The sequence below is a fragment of the Triticum aestivum genome, chromosome 7B (assembly GCF_018294505.1).
Source record: "Triticum aestivum cultivar Chinese Spring chromosome 7B, IWGSC CS RefSeq v2.1, whole genome shotgun sequence".
Classification (NCBI taxonomy): Eukaryota; Viridiplantae; Streptophyta; class Magnoliopsida; order Poales; family Poaceae; genus Triticum; species Triticum aestivum.
Genome location: NC_057813.1, coordinates 338,094,226 through 338,105,797, shown reverse-complemented (window position 1 = coordinate 338,105,797; position 11,572 = coordinate 338,094,226).

Here is an 11,572-nt window from a genome sequence, read left to right as displayed (position 1 = left end):
AATTTGAAACAATATGAAACAATTTTTGTGAAACAATTTGAGGAAAAAGTATTTTTGTGAAACAATTTAGAATGCTTTTTTGGCTTATGAAAATTCTCAAATTGTTTCATAAGCCAAAAAAGTATTCTCAAATTGTTTCACAAAAAATGTTTCATATTGTTTCAAATTGTTTCATAAGCCAAAAAAGTATTCTAAAATTGTTTCACAAAAAAATTTAAATTATTCTCCTCGTTATTTTAACATCTATAAAAATAAAAAACTAAATTTGGATAGATAAATTTAAACCCTATCTATATTCACCAGGAGCTATCAAATACAATTGTAAAAATGTGGTTTTCAAAAAATTATGAAAATTTATATGTGGCTTGTTAATATTGCTAGTAATTTATGCAAAAAATTTCAACACAAACTAGATTCATTTGATAGCTAGAATAAATAGAAAATAACAACTAAAACCAAAAACAGAAAAAAAAGGCCGCATGCCCCTAGTCGGCCCACCGCAGGCCGATTGGCCTCCAGTCGGCCCGCAGCAAGCCGAGTGAGACTAATTGGTTCGCAGCAAGCCAATTAGTCCCAGTCGGCTTGCTGCGGGCCGACTGGAAGCCAATCGACCTGCGGTGAGCCGACTAGGCTCAATCAGCCTGCAGCGGGCCGATGGTGTATTATTTTTAAAAATAAAAATATCAGCATAATATTTATTTAAATTAATTTAAAAATGTATTATTTAAAAAAAAATTAGCCTCATGAAACATCTACACAATTTTCTTAATGGCCACAATTTAACATGGGTGCAGCTTATATGGAATACCTATTACTCCCTTGGCCCTTCTACTGTTAGACATGTTGGGTCTTTTTGGTGGAAAGCCATTCTAAAGCTTTTGCCTAAATTCAAGGAAATTGCTACTTGTACTATGGCTCAAGGCACTTCTGCCATGTTTTGGCATGACAATTGGGACAACGGTGTAACATCCCAAAATTCTAAATTTTGGAATGTTATATTAATAGATAGTTTGATTGATTGTGTGAAGTTGAGTGAAATTTGAAACTTTTGAAAGTTAAATGAGAGGGAATAAAATGACTTTCCTAAGCTTTCATCTTTGCGTTGTGATCTCCGTGAATTCAGATTCTTTTCAAATACAAAACCCTAGAGAGAAGATGACATGACTTCTTCCATTTTAATAAATCAAAAGGGTTTTTGAAAATATTTGAATTTCACTTGGACATATTTTTTAATTTCAAAAACTTCAATGATTTTCATGAGAGAAGATAAAATGACTTCTTCAAAACGTATGAAATATGAGTTGAAAGTTTAAAGGGATCAAATTCAAAGTCCCTTTGAAATTATTTTCAAATTTGGAGTTATTTGGGTTTTATTCAAATTATTTTTCTCCAAAAATAAAATATATGGAAATTAGGGTAAAATGATTCCCTACAGTAGAAAAATGGAGAGAAATAAATTTGAATTTATTTTGGTATTTTTTTAAAATGATTTTTATGAGGTTTTATTGGACATGTAGCACTCTTTGATTTATCTAAATTTTTGTAGATTTTATTTGGTGCTAGAAAAAAGTTCATGTTGTAGAAAATCTTTTTTAGAAAATTTTGATATATTATATGCCTATATAAGTTTATTATTTATTTTACTTTTATTATTTTCGTTGTCTGGAAAAATGTTTATTTAAAAAAAGAACTCTTCGAACAGTGCCAGACCGAAGCCCAGCACTGCTCTCTCTCTCTCTCTCTCTCTCTCTCTCTCTCTCTCTCTCCGCGCCAGGCCAGCCGGCCTAGCCCAGCCCCGCGCGCCATCTCTCCCGTAGGAGTCCGCCGCCGCCTCGACATCCGTGCCGCCACCGGACTCTCCCCGCCGCCTAGCCCCTTCCCCACGTGTGACGCCCGGATACTTGAGCTACAGTGAACCTCTGATAATGATGCCATGTCACCTCGCTTACTGTTGTTAACCTCACGTTAGTTCAAAAACGGTTCGGAATTAAACTTCAAAATAAAGTCGATCGATGAAAGCGTTGAAACATTAACACTAAAATGTTAGGTTTGTGTCAATTAATCCGTAGTGAAGAAACCACACTTTTATAAAATTTTGAAATACTCTAAAATGATTAAAACAGTAGCAACAACAATTATTTAAACACCTTTTATAATGAATACAATGTCAAACTAAGTTATTTGGGGACTAGACTTTTTGTGACTGTGGACTAGGTTGAAATACTAATTTAGATGCTAAGTTTATATTTTACTAGAACTAAAATAAATGGCAACTAAAAAAAACAAGAACAAAAGTTAAGACAGAAAAACAAAAAGACCTTCTCCTCCCCTGGGCCTTGGCCCACTAGGCCACCAGGCCAGCCCACCTCGCCCCTGCTTCCCCGCTCCCCTGTTCACGGGAGGGAGTGGCCGCGCCGATGCCTGCCACGGCACCGGCCATCGCCGTGGCGGCCATCCGGCGGCCCTCCCCGGTGAACACCTCGCCTATAAGACCGGCGCCCTCTTCCGACGGTGCCTGAAACCCTAATCCCCACTTGCCCCTCTCCCTTTCGCACGAACCGCCGCCCGTGCGTTGCCGTCGTCGCGTCTTCGTCGTCACCGCGGTCTCCGACTGCCCCGCGCTGCACGACCACCTCCAGGAGCTCCGTCATGTTCGTCTACGTCATCTACGGCCATCCGTTCAAGCTGGGCGCCTCTACATCACCGGGATCGACTGCTTCGTCCCCTCGGCCGTCGGCGCCTCTCCGGCGAATTTCGGCGCTCTCTGCTGCTCCCGGCAACCAACGAGCCTCCGTGAGCTCCCTTGGCGAGCTTCCCCTCTGTTCCCGCCTTGCATCGACCTCAAACCGCGGCGAATACTACTGCCCCACCGCCATGTCCGCGGTCGTGCACCTCCGCTCCTCACAGCACGCCGTGGCCGCCGCGCCCGCGTGCTGCACAGCCCGCGCGCTGCTGGCGTCTGCTGCCGCAAGGCCGCGAGCGCCGCATCGCAGACGCCCGTCGTCGCGCTTGCCCGTCGCTCCCTGGCCTCGCCAAGGCGCGGCCTTAACTGCTGCTCTTGCTGCACTGTCTTCTGCTACTACTTGCCGCTGCTGCTGCTCCTCTTAGCCGCTGCTTTGCTCTGCTGCTGGCAGCCGCACTACTCTGCGTACTGCTGCTGCTCAAGCCGCTGCCTGCTACTGTCGCTACTTACTACAGCTGCTGTTTACGGCTTGCTGCGTAGCCGGCCGCCGCTGCTCTAGCTCCTCCTGGATGCTAGTTTTGCTACTCCTAGATGATGTGCTAATGGCCATGGCCGAGCATGAGTGATGTGCGTGTACGTGTACAGCCAAGCCACCAGTGGCCGGCCCGTCCAAATTAGCTAGGGGATAAGTTCCAGTTAGTTTAATTGCTAGCCAATGACAGGTAGACCCCACCTCTAATTATCTCTTTAAAAGGAAATACTAAATCTGTGAGAATGACATTGGGCCCCACTACCCAGGTTTGACCAGTCAACAGTTGACTAGTCAACTACGGACTGGACTAATTAACTGGGTCAACCCAGCCCCCTGGCCCCACATGTCATTGACTGTGGCTAGCCCCTGTTGAGTATAAAATGTATATTCTGATCTAATTTGATTTTAAGAATAAATCTAGGAATTTTTAGAAAAAACTTTAAAAAATTAATATAAAATAAACCGTAACTCGGATGGAAAAACTTTGGACATGAAAGTTGCTCAGAACGACGAGAAAAATCCGAATACGCAGCTCGTTCGTCCGCCATACATTCCTAGCATAGCGAACATGCAACTTTCCCCCTCCGGTTCACCTGTCCGAAAACGCGAAACACCGGGGATACTTTCCCGGATGTTTCCCCCCTTCGCCGGTATCACCTACTACCGCGTTGGGGCACACCTAGCACCGCGTATTGCCATGTTACGCTTTGTATTGCTTTGTTTGCTCTATTATTTATTTGTGTTCTCCCTCCGTTACTTCTTTTCGGTAGACTACGAGACCGTCGTCGGCACCCCCGAGATCGACTACATCAACGACGACCCCTCCTTCTTGCCAGAGCAACCAGGCAAGCCCCCCCTTGATCATCAGATATCGCCTATTCTACCATTTACTGCTTGCATTAGAGTAGTGTAGCATGTTACTGTTTCGATTAATCCTATTCTGTTGCATAGCGTGTCATTGTTGCTACAGTTGTTGATACCTTACCCGCAATCCTAAATGCTTAGTATAGGATGCTAGTTTATCATCATTGGCCCTACATTCTTGTCAGTCTGCCTTGCTATACTATCGGACCGTGATCACTCGGGAGGTGATCATGGGTATATGCTATACATATATACATACTATACAGATGGTGACTAAAGTCGGGTTGGGTTGTTGAGTACCCTCAAGTGATTCGGATATGGAGGCTGGAAGGACAGGTGGCTCCATCCCGATAGAGGTGGGCCTGGGTTCCCGACGGTCCCCGACTGTTACTTTGTGGCAGAGCAACAGGGCAGGTTGAGACCACCTAGGCGAGAGGTGGGTCTGGCCCTGGTCGGTGTTCGCGGTTACTTCATAATAACACGTTTAACGAGATCTTAGTATTAGATCTGAGTCTGGCCACTGGCCTATACTTACTAACCAACTATGCGGGAACAGTTATGGGCACTCGACGTTGTGGTATCAGCCGAAGCCTTCTTGACGTCAGCGACTGAGCGGCGCGCGCCGGGTTGGACCGCGTAACGCAACTTCCTTTGTAATGGAGGTTGCTAGGTCTGCTCACCGGCCGCGTACGCAACATGCAGGTGTGCAATGGGCGATGGGCCCAGACCCCTGCGCGCATAGGATTTAGACCGGCGTGCTGACCTCTCTGTTGTGCCTAGGTGGGGCTGCGACGTGTTGATCTTCCGAGGCCGTGCATGACCCAGGAAAGTGTGTCCAGCCAAATGGGATCGAGCATGTTGGGTTATGTGGCGCATCCCTGCAGGGAAGTTTATCTATTCGAATAGCCGTGTCCCTCGGTAAAAGGACGACCCGGAGTTGTACCTTGACCTTATGACAACTAGAACCGGATACTTAATAAAACACACCCAGACAAGTTCCAGAGACAACCCGGTGATCGCTTTTTCACAGGGCGACGAGGGGAGGATCGCCGGGTAGGATTATGCTATGCGATGCTACTTGGAGGACTTCAATCTACTCTCTTCTACATGCTGCAAGACGGAGGATGCCAGAAGCGTAGTCTTTGATAGGACTAGCTATCCCCCTCTTATTCTGGTATTCTGCAGTTCAGTCCATCGATATTGCCTCTTTACACATATACCCATGCATATGTAGTGTAGATCCTTGCTTGCGAGTACTTGTATGAGTACTCACGGTTGCTTTGCTCCATCTTTTCTCCCTTTTTCCTCTTCTTCCCGGATGTCGCAACCAGACGTTGGAGCCCAGGAGCCAGACGCCACCGTCGACGATGACTCCTACTACACTGGAGGTGCCTACTACTACGTGTAGGCCGCTGACGACGACCAGGAGTAGTTTAGGAGGATCCCAGGCAAGAGGCCTGCGCCTCCTTCGATTTGTATCCCAGTTTGTGCTAGCCATCTTATGGCAATTTGTTTAACTTATGTCTGTACTCAGATATTGTTGCTTCCGCTGACTCATTTATGTTCGAGCAATTGTATTCGAGCCCTCGAGGCCCCTGGCTTGTAATATGATGCTTGTATGACTTATTTTACTTTTAGAGTTGTGTTGTGATATCTTCCCGTGAGTTCCTGATCTTGATCGTACATGTTTGCGTGCATGATTAGTGTACGATTGAATCGGGGGCGTCACACCACGTCACCCCTCGCCCCCTGCTTTAAAACCCGAGGCCCCGGGCCCCGTTCCTCTCCTCCCCGAGCCATCGCCGCCGCCCTCGCCGAAGCTCCCGCCCCGACGAGATCTGTCGCCGTCACCCCGTTCCACCCTGTCACTCCTGACCGACACCGTCCACTCCATCCTCACCGCCGCGCCGAGCGCCCCGACGCCCTCGCCGCCGCCGGAGAGCCATCGGAGCCGCCGCCCCGTCGACGTCCGAGCTGCCGCCGCCGCCTCCCTCGCCGCCGGCAGCCACCGTCGCCGCGGTACGCCTCGCCTCTCACCTCGCCCGTCCGATCTGTCATCTACGACTAGGATTAGATCTAAGTTATTTATTTATTTATTTATTTATTCGAAGCGGTTTCTGTTAGTATGTGTATGTTCGTTCGTTTAGCGGTAGCAGCGAACGTTTTCGTTAATTAGGCCTCAGTAGTGAACGTTTCTATATTAGATCAGTTTTTTTTCGTCCAGGGACCTCATTGTAGCTGTTTTTATTTTCAGTTTAGTCCCTGATTTTAGAACGGTCACAACTTTCTACTCGTTTGTCCAAATTAGACGAAACCAACGCCTATTTCTTCATTATGATCTCCTTTGTCCAGATAAACACTTAAACATATTTTTGAAAGTTTTAAAATTTGAATTCAAATAGTTTAGTAATTAAACTTCGCTTGATCGTAACTCGAGTTTTATAACTCCGTTTTAGTTGATTCTTTTTGCAAACCGAAGCTCTTGACCTAAACTTTCTGATAAGGCCAAATTCACTCAATTTGGTATTGTTAGAAATTGTTTTCTGTTGCAAGAGTTAATTGCTTGTTTTCGAAGTTTTCCGAGATCTTTCCATCGATTCTTTTGCGTGATTGCTTATGTGTGGTTACTATTGCTTGCTTACGATAGATTGAATGGATTGTGATGAATAGAACTATCAGGAGTTGAGTGTGAATCATCTTCATCAATAGTACAGGCAAGTTCACACTTTGATCATATCCCTTTCATACCCAGTTTTTTTATGCATTAGTTTCACCCTCAAACATTGCATGAGTAGGATTGATAACATGTGGGTATTGGGAAGTAGTTGATGAGGTAGAACCTATTGCCTTGTTTATTATCAAACCTTTGGGAATTACTTCTATGTTTGCTTATATTGCTATGCTATGCTAGTAGACGTGGATTGGGTGAGTGTATCCATGATAGATGTGAGATTGTTAAATTAATGATTTACTTAAGGTGGCAACTTTAATTCACATCTGGGTGGATTGAGGCACTTGGGGAACCCAGTGTTGTCTGTATTTTTGGAAATCCCGGGGTACCGTGTGATTCTCCTATGGACCGCCACCCAGGCTCAAAGAGATCATAAGATTATTCATGCTAGAAACTTCCGTGTGCAGCCACAAGCTATTATGGGCTTTAGCATAGTTGATTAAGTCGTGTGAACTCTTACAGTGGTAGACTAGCAGATGTAGGGGAAAGTAGGTGTAACTGTCTACCCATCGTATGGTGCTAACGCTTCTGAAAGACTGTGTCTCGGTCATCCGTTTCTCAAACACCATGTAGTGCGAGAAATCTAACGGAGGAGATCGAGTCTTGTGGGGAAAAGTGCGCAAACCTCTGCAGAGTGTACAAAGTAATCATGGTTAGCCGTGTCCCCGGTTATGGACAATCTTGAGTATTTGGTTCTTGAATTATCATGTTAATCTCATCACGTTACTTAATTAATTCTGTTGGGTTGTTAACTTTTAATTGGGATTGAGTTGGGGTTTACCTTCTCAATATTTTTCAACAAACTTTGTAGTTAAATAAAATATATTTCTTTGTTGTAGGGAAAAACTGGCTTTATGCAAAAATAAACTTAGAGCTTTCCACCAGCCAAATATGCATGTAGACATAGCTTTTATTCATCATTTATCCTATGGTGTGAATTTGCCAGTACATTCAATGTACTGACCCTTTGTGGCTACAACGTCTCATGTTGCAGGAATCTTACGACGAGTAAGTGATAAGGGTTATGATTTCTACACTCAACTTTGTCGTTGGTGTTGATGGGAATCCACAACCTTGTTGTTCTTCCGCTATATGGATTGAGGTAATAGTATTTACGTTACTTTATGCATGTGATTTACCTCTGTTATAAATCCTCGAGTACTGTGTGTGTCAGCATACCGATCTAGGGATGACACTTAAGCATAGAGACTTGACCGTCTGAGGTCGGGTCGCTACAAATGGTCCTCTTAAAATCCAATTCCCAGAGTTGTTCTCTTTTGCTGTTAATTGCTTGGTCTCTATGGAATAGGTTTTTGACTCTAAAAGCTTTGAGGATCTCTTACACAGCCCCTTTCAATCCAAGCTTTGGCTCAGTTTTAACAAAATCAGATGATCTTGACTCAAACTCAGCTCACCACATACAATGACAAATTGAACTATTGTTGGAATTCTGCTTTTCCTTCTCTTCTGCCAAACTCTACAAGGTTTTGATACAAGGGGAGGTTGTTCATCCTATCAGTATGAAGATTTGGAAATCAGCAGTACTCCTGAGATATAAGATTTCTGTTGGTTGCTCCTCCATGATATACTGAACACCAAAGATCTTCTGCATAGAAAATCTTTTCACTTGCCACCATTGTGTTCTTTGCAAGGAATAAAAGGAAGAATCTACCTTGCATCTTTTCTGGGATTGCACCTTTGCTATGCAATCCTATGATAAGATTACCCCCAACAAGATGAGAGATACTTTCGTGCTTCAAGAGATTAATTAATTTGTTCCTAGCTGAGTTGGGTAATAGTATTGCTATGAACATCATAATCATGGGCTGCTGGAACATCTGGATGCAAAGAAAAACATTTTTTTTAAATGGCAATCCTAGCATTCTGTCGTGGAAGATGTTACTCAAGAAAGGCTTGATCTTGGTGAGGCACAAAATCAGCCACAAGTTTCTTCAAGTTCATGACGATTGGATAGAATCACACTTACATTTACTACATTTTTTTCTAGTCCTTTGTAATTAATCCCTCATGTTTCCTAGAGCAGGCATTGGTTAGATGGGTTTTAGACCCTTCTTTTTGTTTTTGATGTAAATATACTTTTAACAAAAAATTAGTGTAGAATGATTGTTCTGCAGTCTCGGGCTAAAAGAAGAACAAGGTCATGTTGCTTTTTCGATGTGGAGGGGTTGCTGTCCAAAAACTATGCAACGAGCATCCACTCTCAATGTCAACACGTTGCACTATGTTAGATGCTGCATTATTTTCACCACATATGCCTTCATAATTTTTTTGCGAAAAAGATCATATCTATTATAAAAGCTCACCGAAAATACAAAGCATCTCAAACATAATAAAAATTACATCAATATTCCGAGACCATCGAACGACCACTACTGCCGCCAAAACGAGTCTCCGACGCGCCACTGTCGCCGCTTCCCTATGGGAGCCAATTTGACCTTGTCGATGTCAGTCGGCAAGTCTTCGTTCACGTGCCCGTAAGGACCCGCACCCTGCAGTCACAGTTGTCGCTGTTGAACCCTTGCATAGATTTGAAGCACCTAACACCAAATCTTAACACATGACGAGAAACCCTAACCTCACAAATGGGTACGTCTCCGCACACTGAACAAATATCGTCAGAAATCTGACATAAATCCAAGAAAATGTGAGCATCAGTGTCAAGTATAGACTTGAACCCTGATGGGCTAGTTCGATCGCAAGTAACCTAATTTCCATTTATTTATTCATCCGCCACTATATCCCCTCACAAATTGACGGCTTCACATAACAATCAATTAAAAGCTTCATGTTGTATGCTACGTATGTTTACATGGGAGCTCCTAGTCAGTGCTTCAAGCGCCGGGTTGCTGTACCGGCACTCACGCACACTGTCTCTTGGGCCGGCTCATTCGCATGAGAACTCGATTCGCTCGATCGCTCTATAGTAGATCGCTCACTTGATTGGTACAGCTAAATTTTTTGCTAGAACAGCCGTTCCATTGACCGTTTAGCCTTGTTGAATACTAAATCTTTTGTAAAAGAGTTAACGAATAAACAAAAGTTCACATATTCTAAAAAAGAGCATGAATTTGAAAAGTTCAGAAATATGTAAAAAAAAGTTTGCAAAATTTGGAAAAATTATCAAATGTGCAAAAGGTTCATCGAATTTGAAAAAAGTTCATTGATTTTGAAAAAATTTCAGTGATTTTGAAAAAAATTGCAAAAATTTTAAAAAGTTCATCAAAATTGCAAAAAGTTCGTCTAATTTGAAAAAAAAAATCTTTGATCTTTTTTAAAAAAGACCGAATTTGAAAAAATCTCATCAAAACTGAAAAAAATCATCGATTTTGAAAAAGGTTCGTCCGAATTAGAAAAAGTTCATGAATTATAAAAATAAAAAATATAGAAATAAGAAAAAGTTCACAAATTTGAAGAAAGTTCATGAGATTCAAAAGAAGTGCATGAATTTGAAAAGTGCACGAATTTAAGGAAAGTTCACGATTTTTTTTAAAAGGAAAGAGAAAGAGACTAGACACAAACAGGTCGTGGTTTTTTAGCGTTAAAGATATATAAAAACAAACTAGGCATAATAGGTTGCTAGTTTAGTTGGTTACTGCCTTTCGTACTGAAATTGGAAGTTTATGGTTTGAATCCTTATCACTCACAATTTTGTTTTTGTGATCTAAAAGTCAGAAAAAATATATGTGGGCCGGCCCACCTCGTGGGAGGGGGTGTGCGCTTCAGGCGCCCGGTAGCAAAATGGGCTATAACGGACGCTTGAAGCGTCAAATAGGGTTTGCATGTTTACATAAACCAAGAGCATTTTCAACGGGAGGTTTTCTCTATATGTAGCATACGGAATACCCTCTCGTTTAGGGTTTCGTTACCTCCGCTCAGGCGATCTCACTGACGGCGGGAGGTTTTGTCATCGTACACCAGGTTTTCGTCTACGCCGTCGCCCTCGAGGGGTGGCTGGGAGGCTAGGCGGTCCACTACTCAAGATCTGATGGCGGTGTCTTCGTCGCGGTCGGGGCAAGGAGAGGAAGCGAATCTTGAGGAGATGCTCAAGAACATGGATCTGCTAGATGAGGAACTTGACGACGTGGTCATCGGTAAGGATCAAGCGAAGCGATTCAAGGAAGATGCTAGGTGGATGGCGATTGCAAGGGTCAATACTGATAGACCTTTTAGTTCATCTTCCCTATTTGATACGATGAAGTTCGTCTGGGGCCTGGCGCGAACGACGAAATTCAGGGAGGCAGGAGCAAACCGGTTTATTTTCCAAATGTTCTGCCTCGGCGACTGGAAGAAAGTAGTCCATGGGGGCCCCTAGCTCTTTTGGAACTATGCAGTTGTCATTGAGGATTATGATGGTGAAAGTGGTCCAGAAGAATATGCCCTGGATGGTGTGTTTCTATGGGCGCAGATCCACAAGGTTCCAGACATGTACCGCCATCCAGAGGTGGTGGATGAGTTAGCGCGTAGGATCGGGAAAGTGAGGGAGGTCCAGCTTAGGCCAACCTTGTACTATGAAGGAGACTATGTAAGAGCTAGGGTTCGAGTTCTGGCAGCCAAACCTTTGACAAGATTTACATCCCTTAATGTGGAGGGAGAAGGGAGGAAGATTCTAGTAGTGAAGTATGAAAAAGTTCCATTTTTCTGCAAAATCTGTGGAATCATGAGCCATGGCTTTGAGGAGTGTGGTAATGGGATATGGAGCGACTCTGACAAGAAGTGGGGCAGCTGGATGCTTGCAAAATGC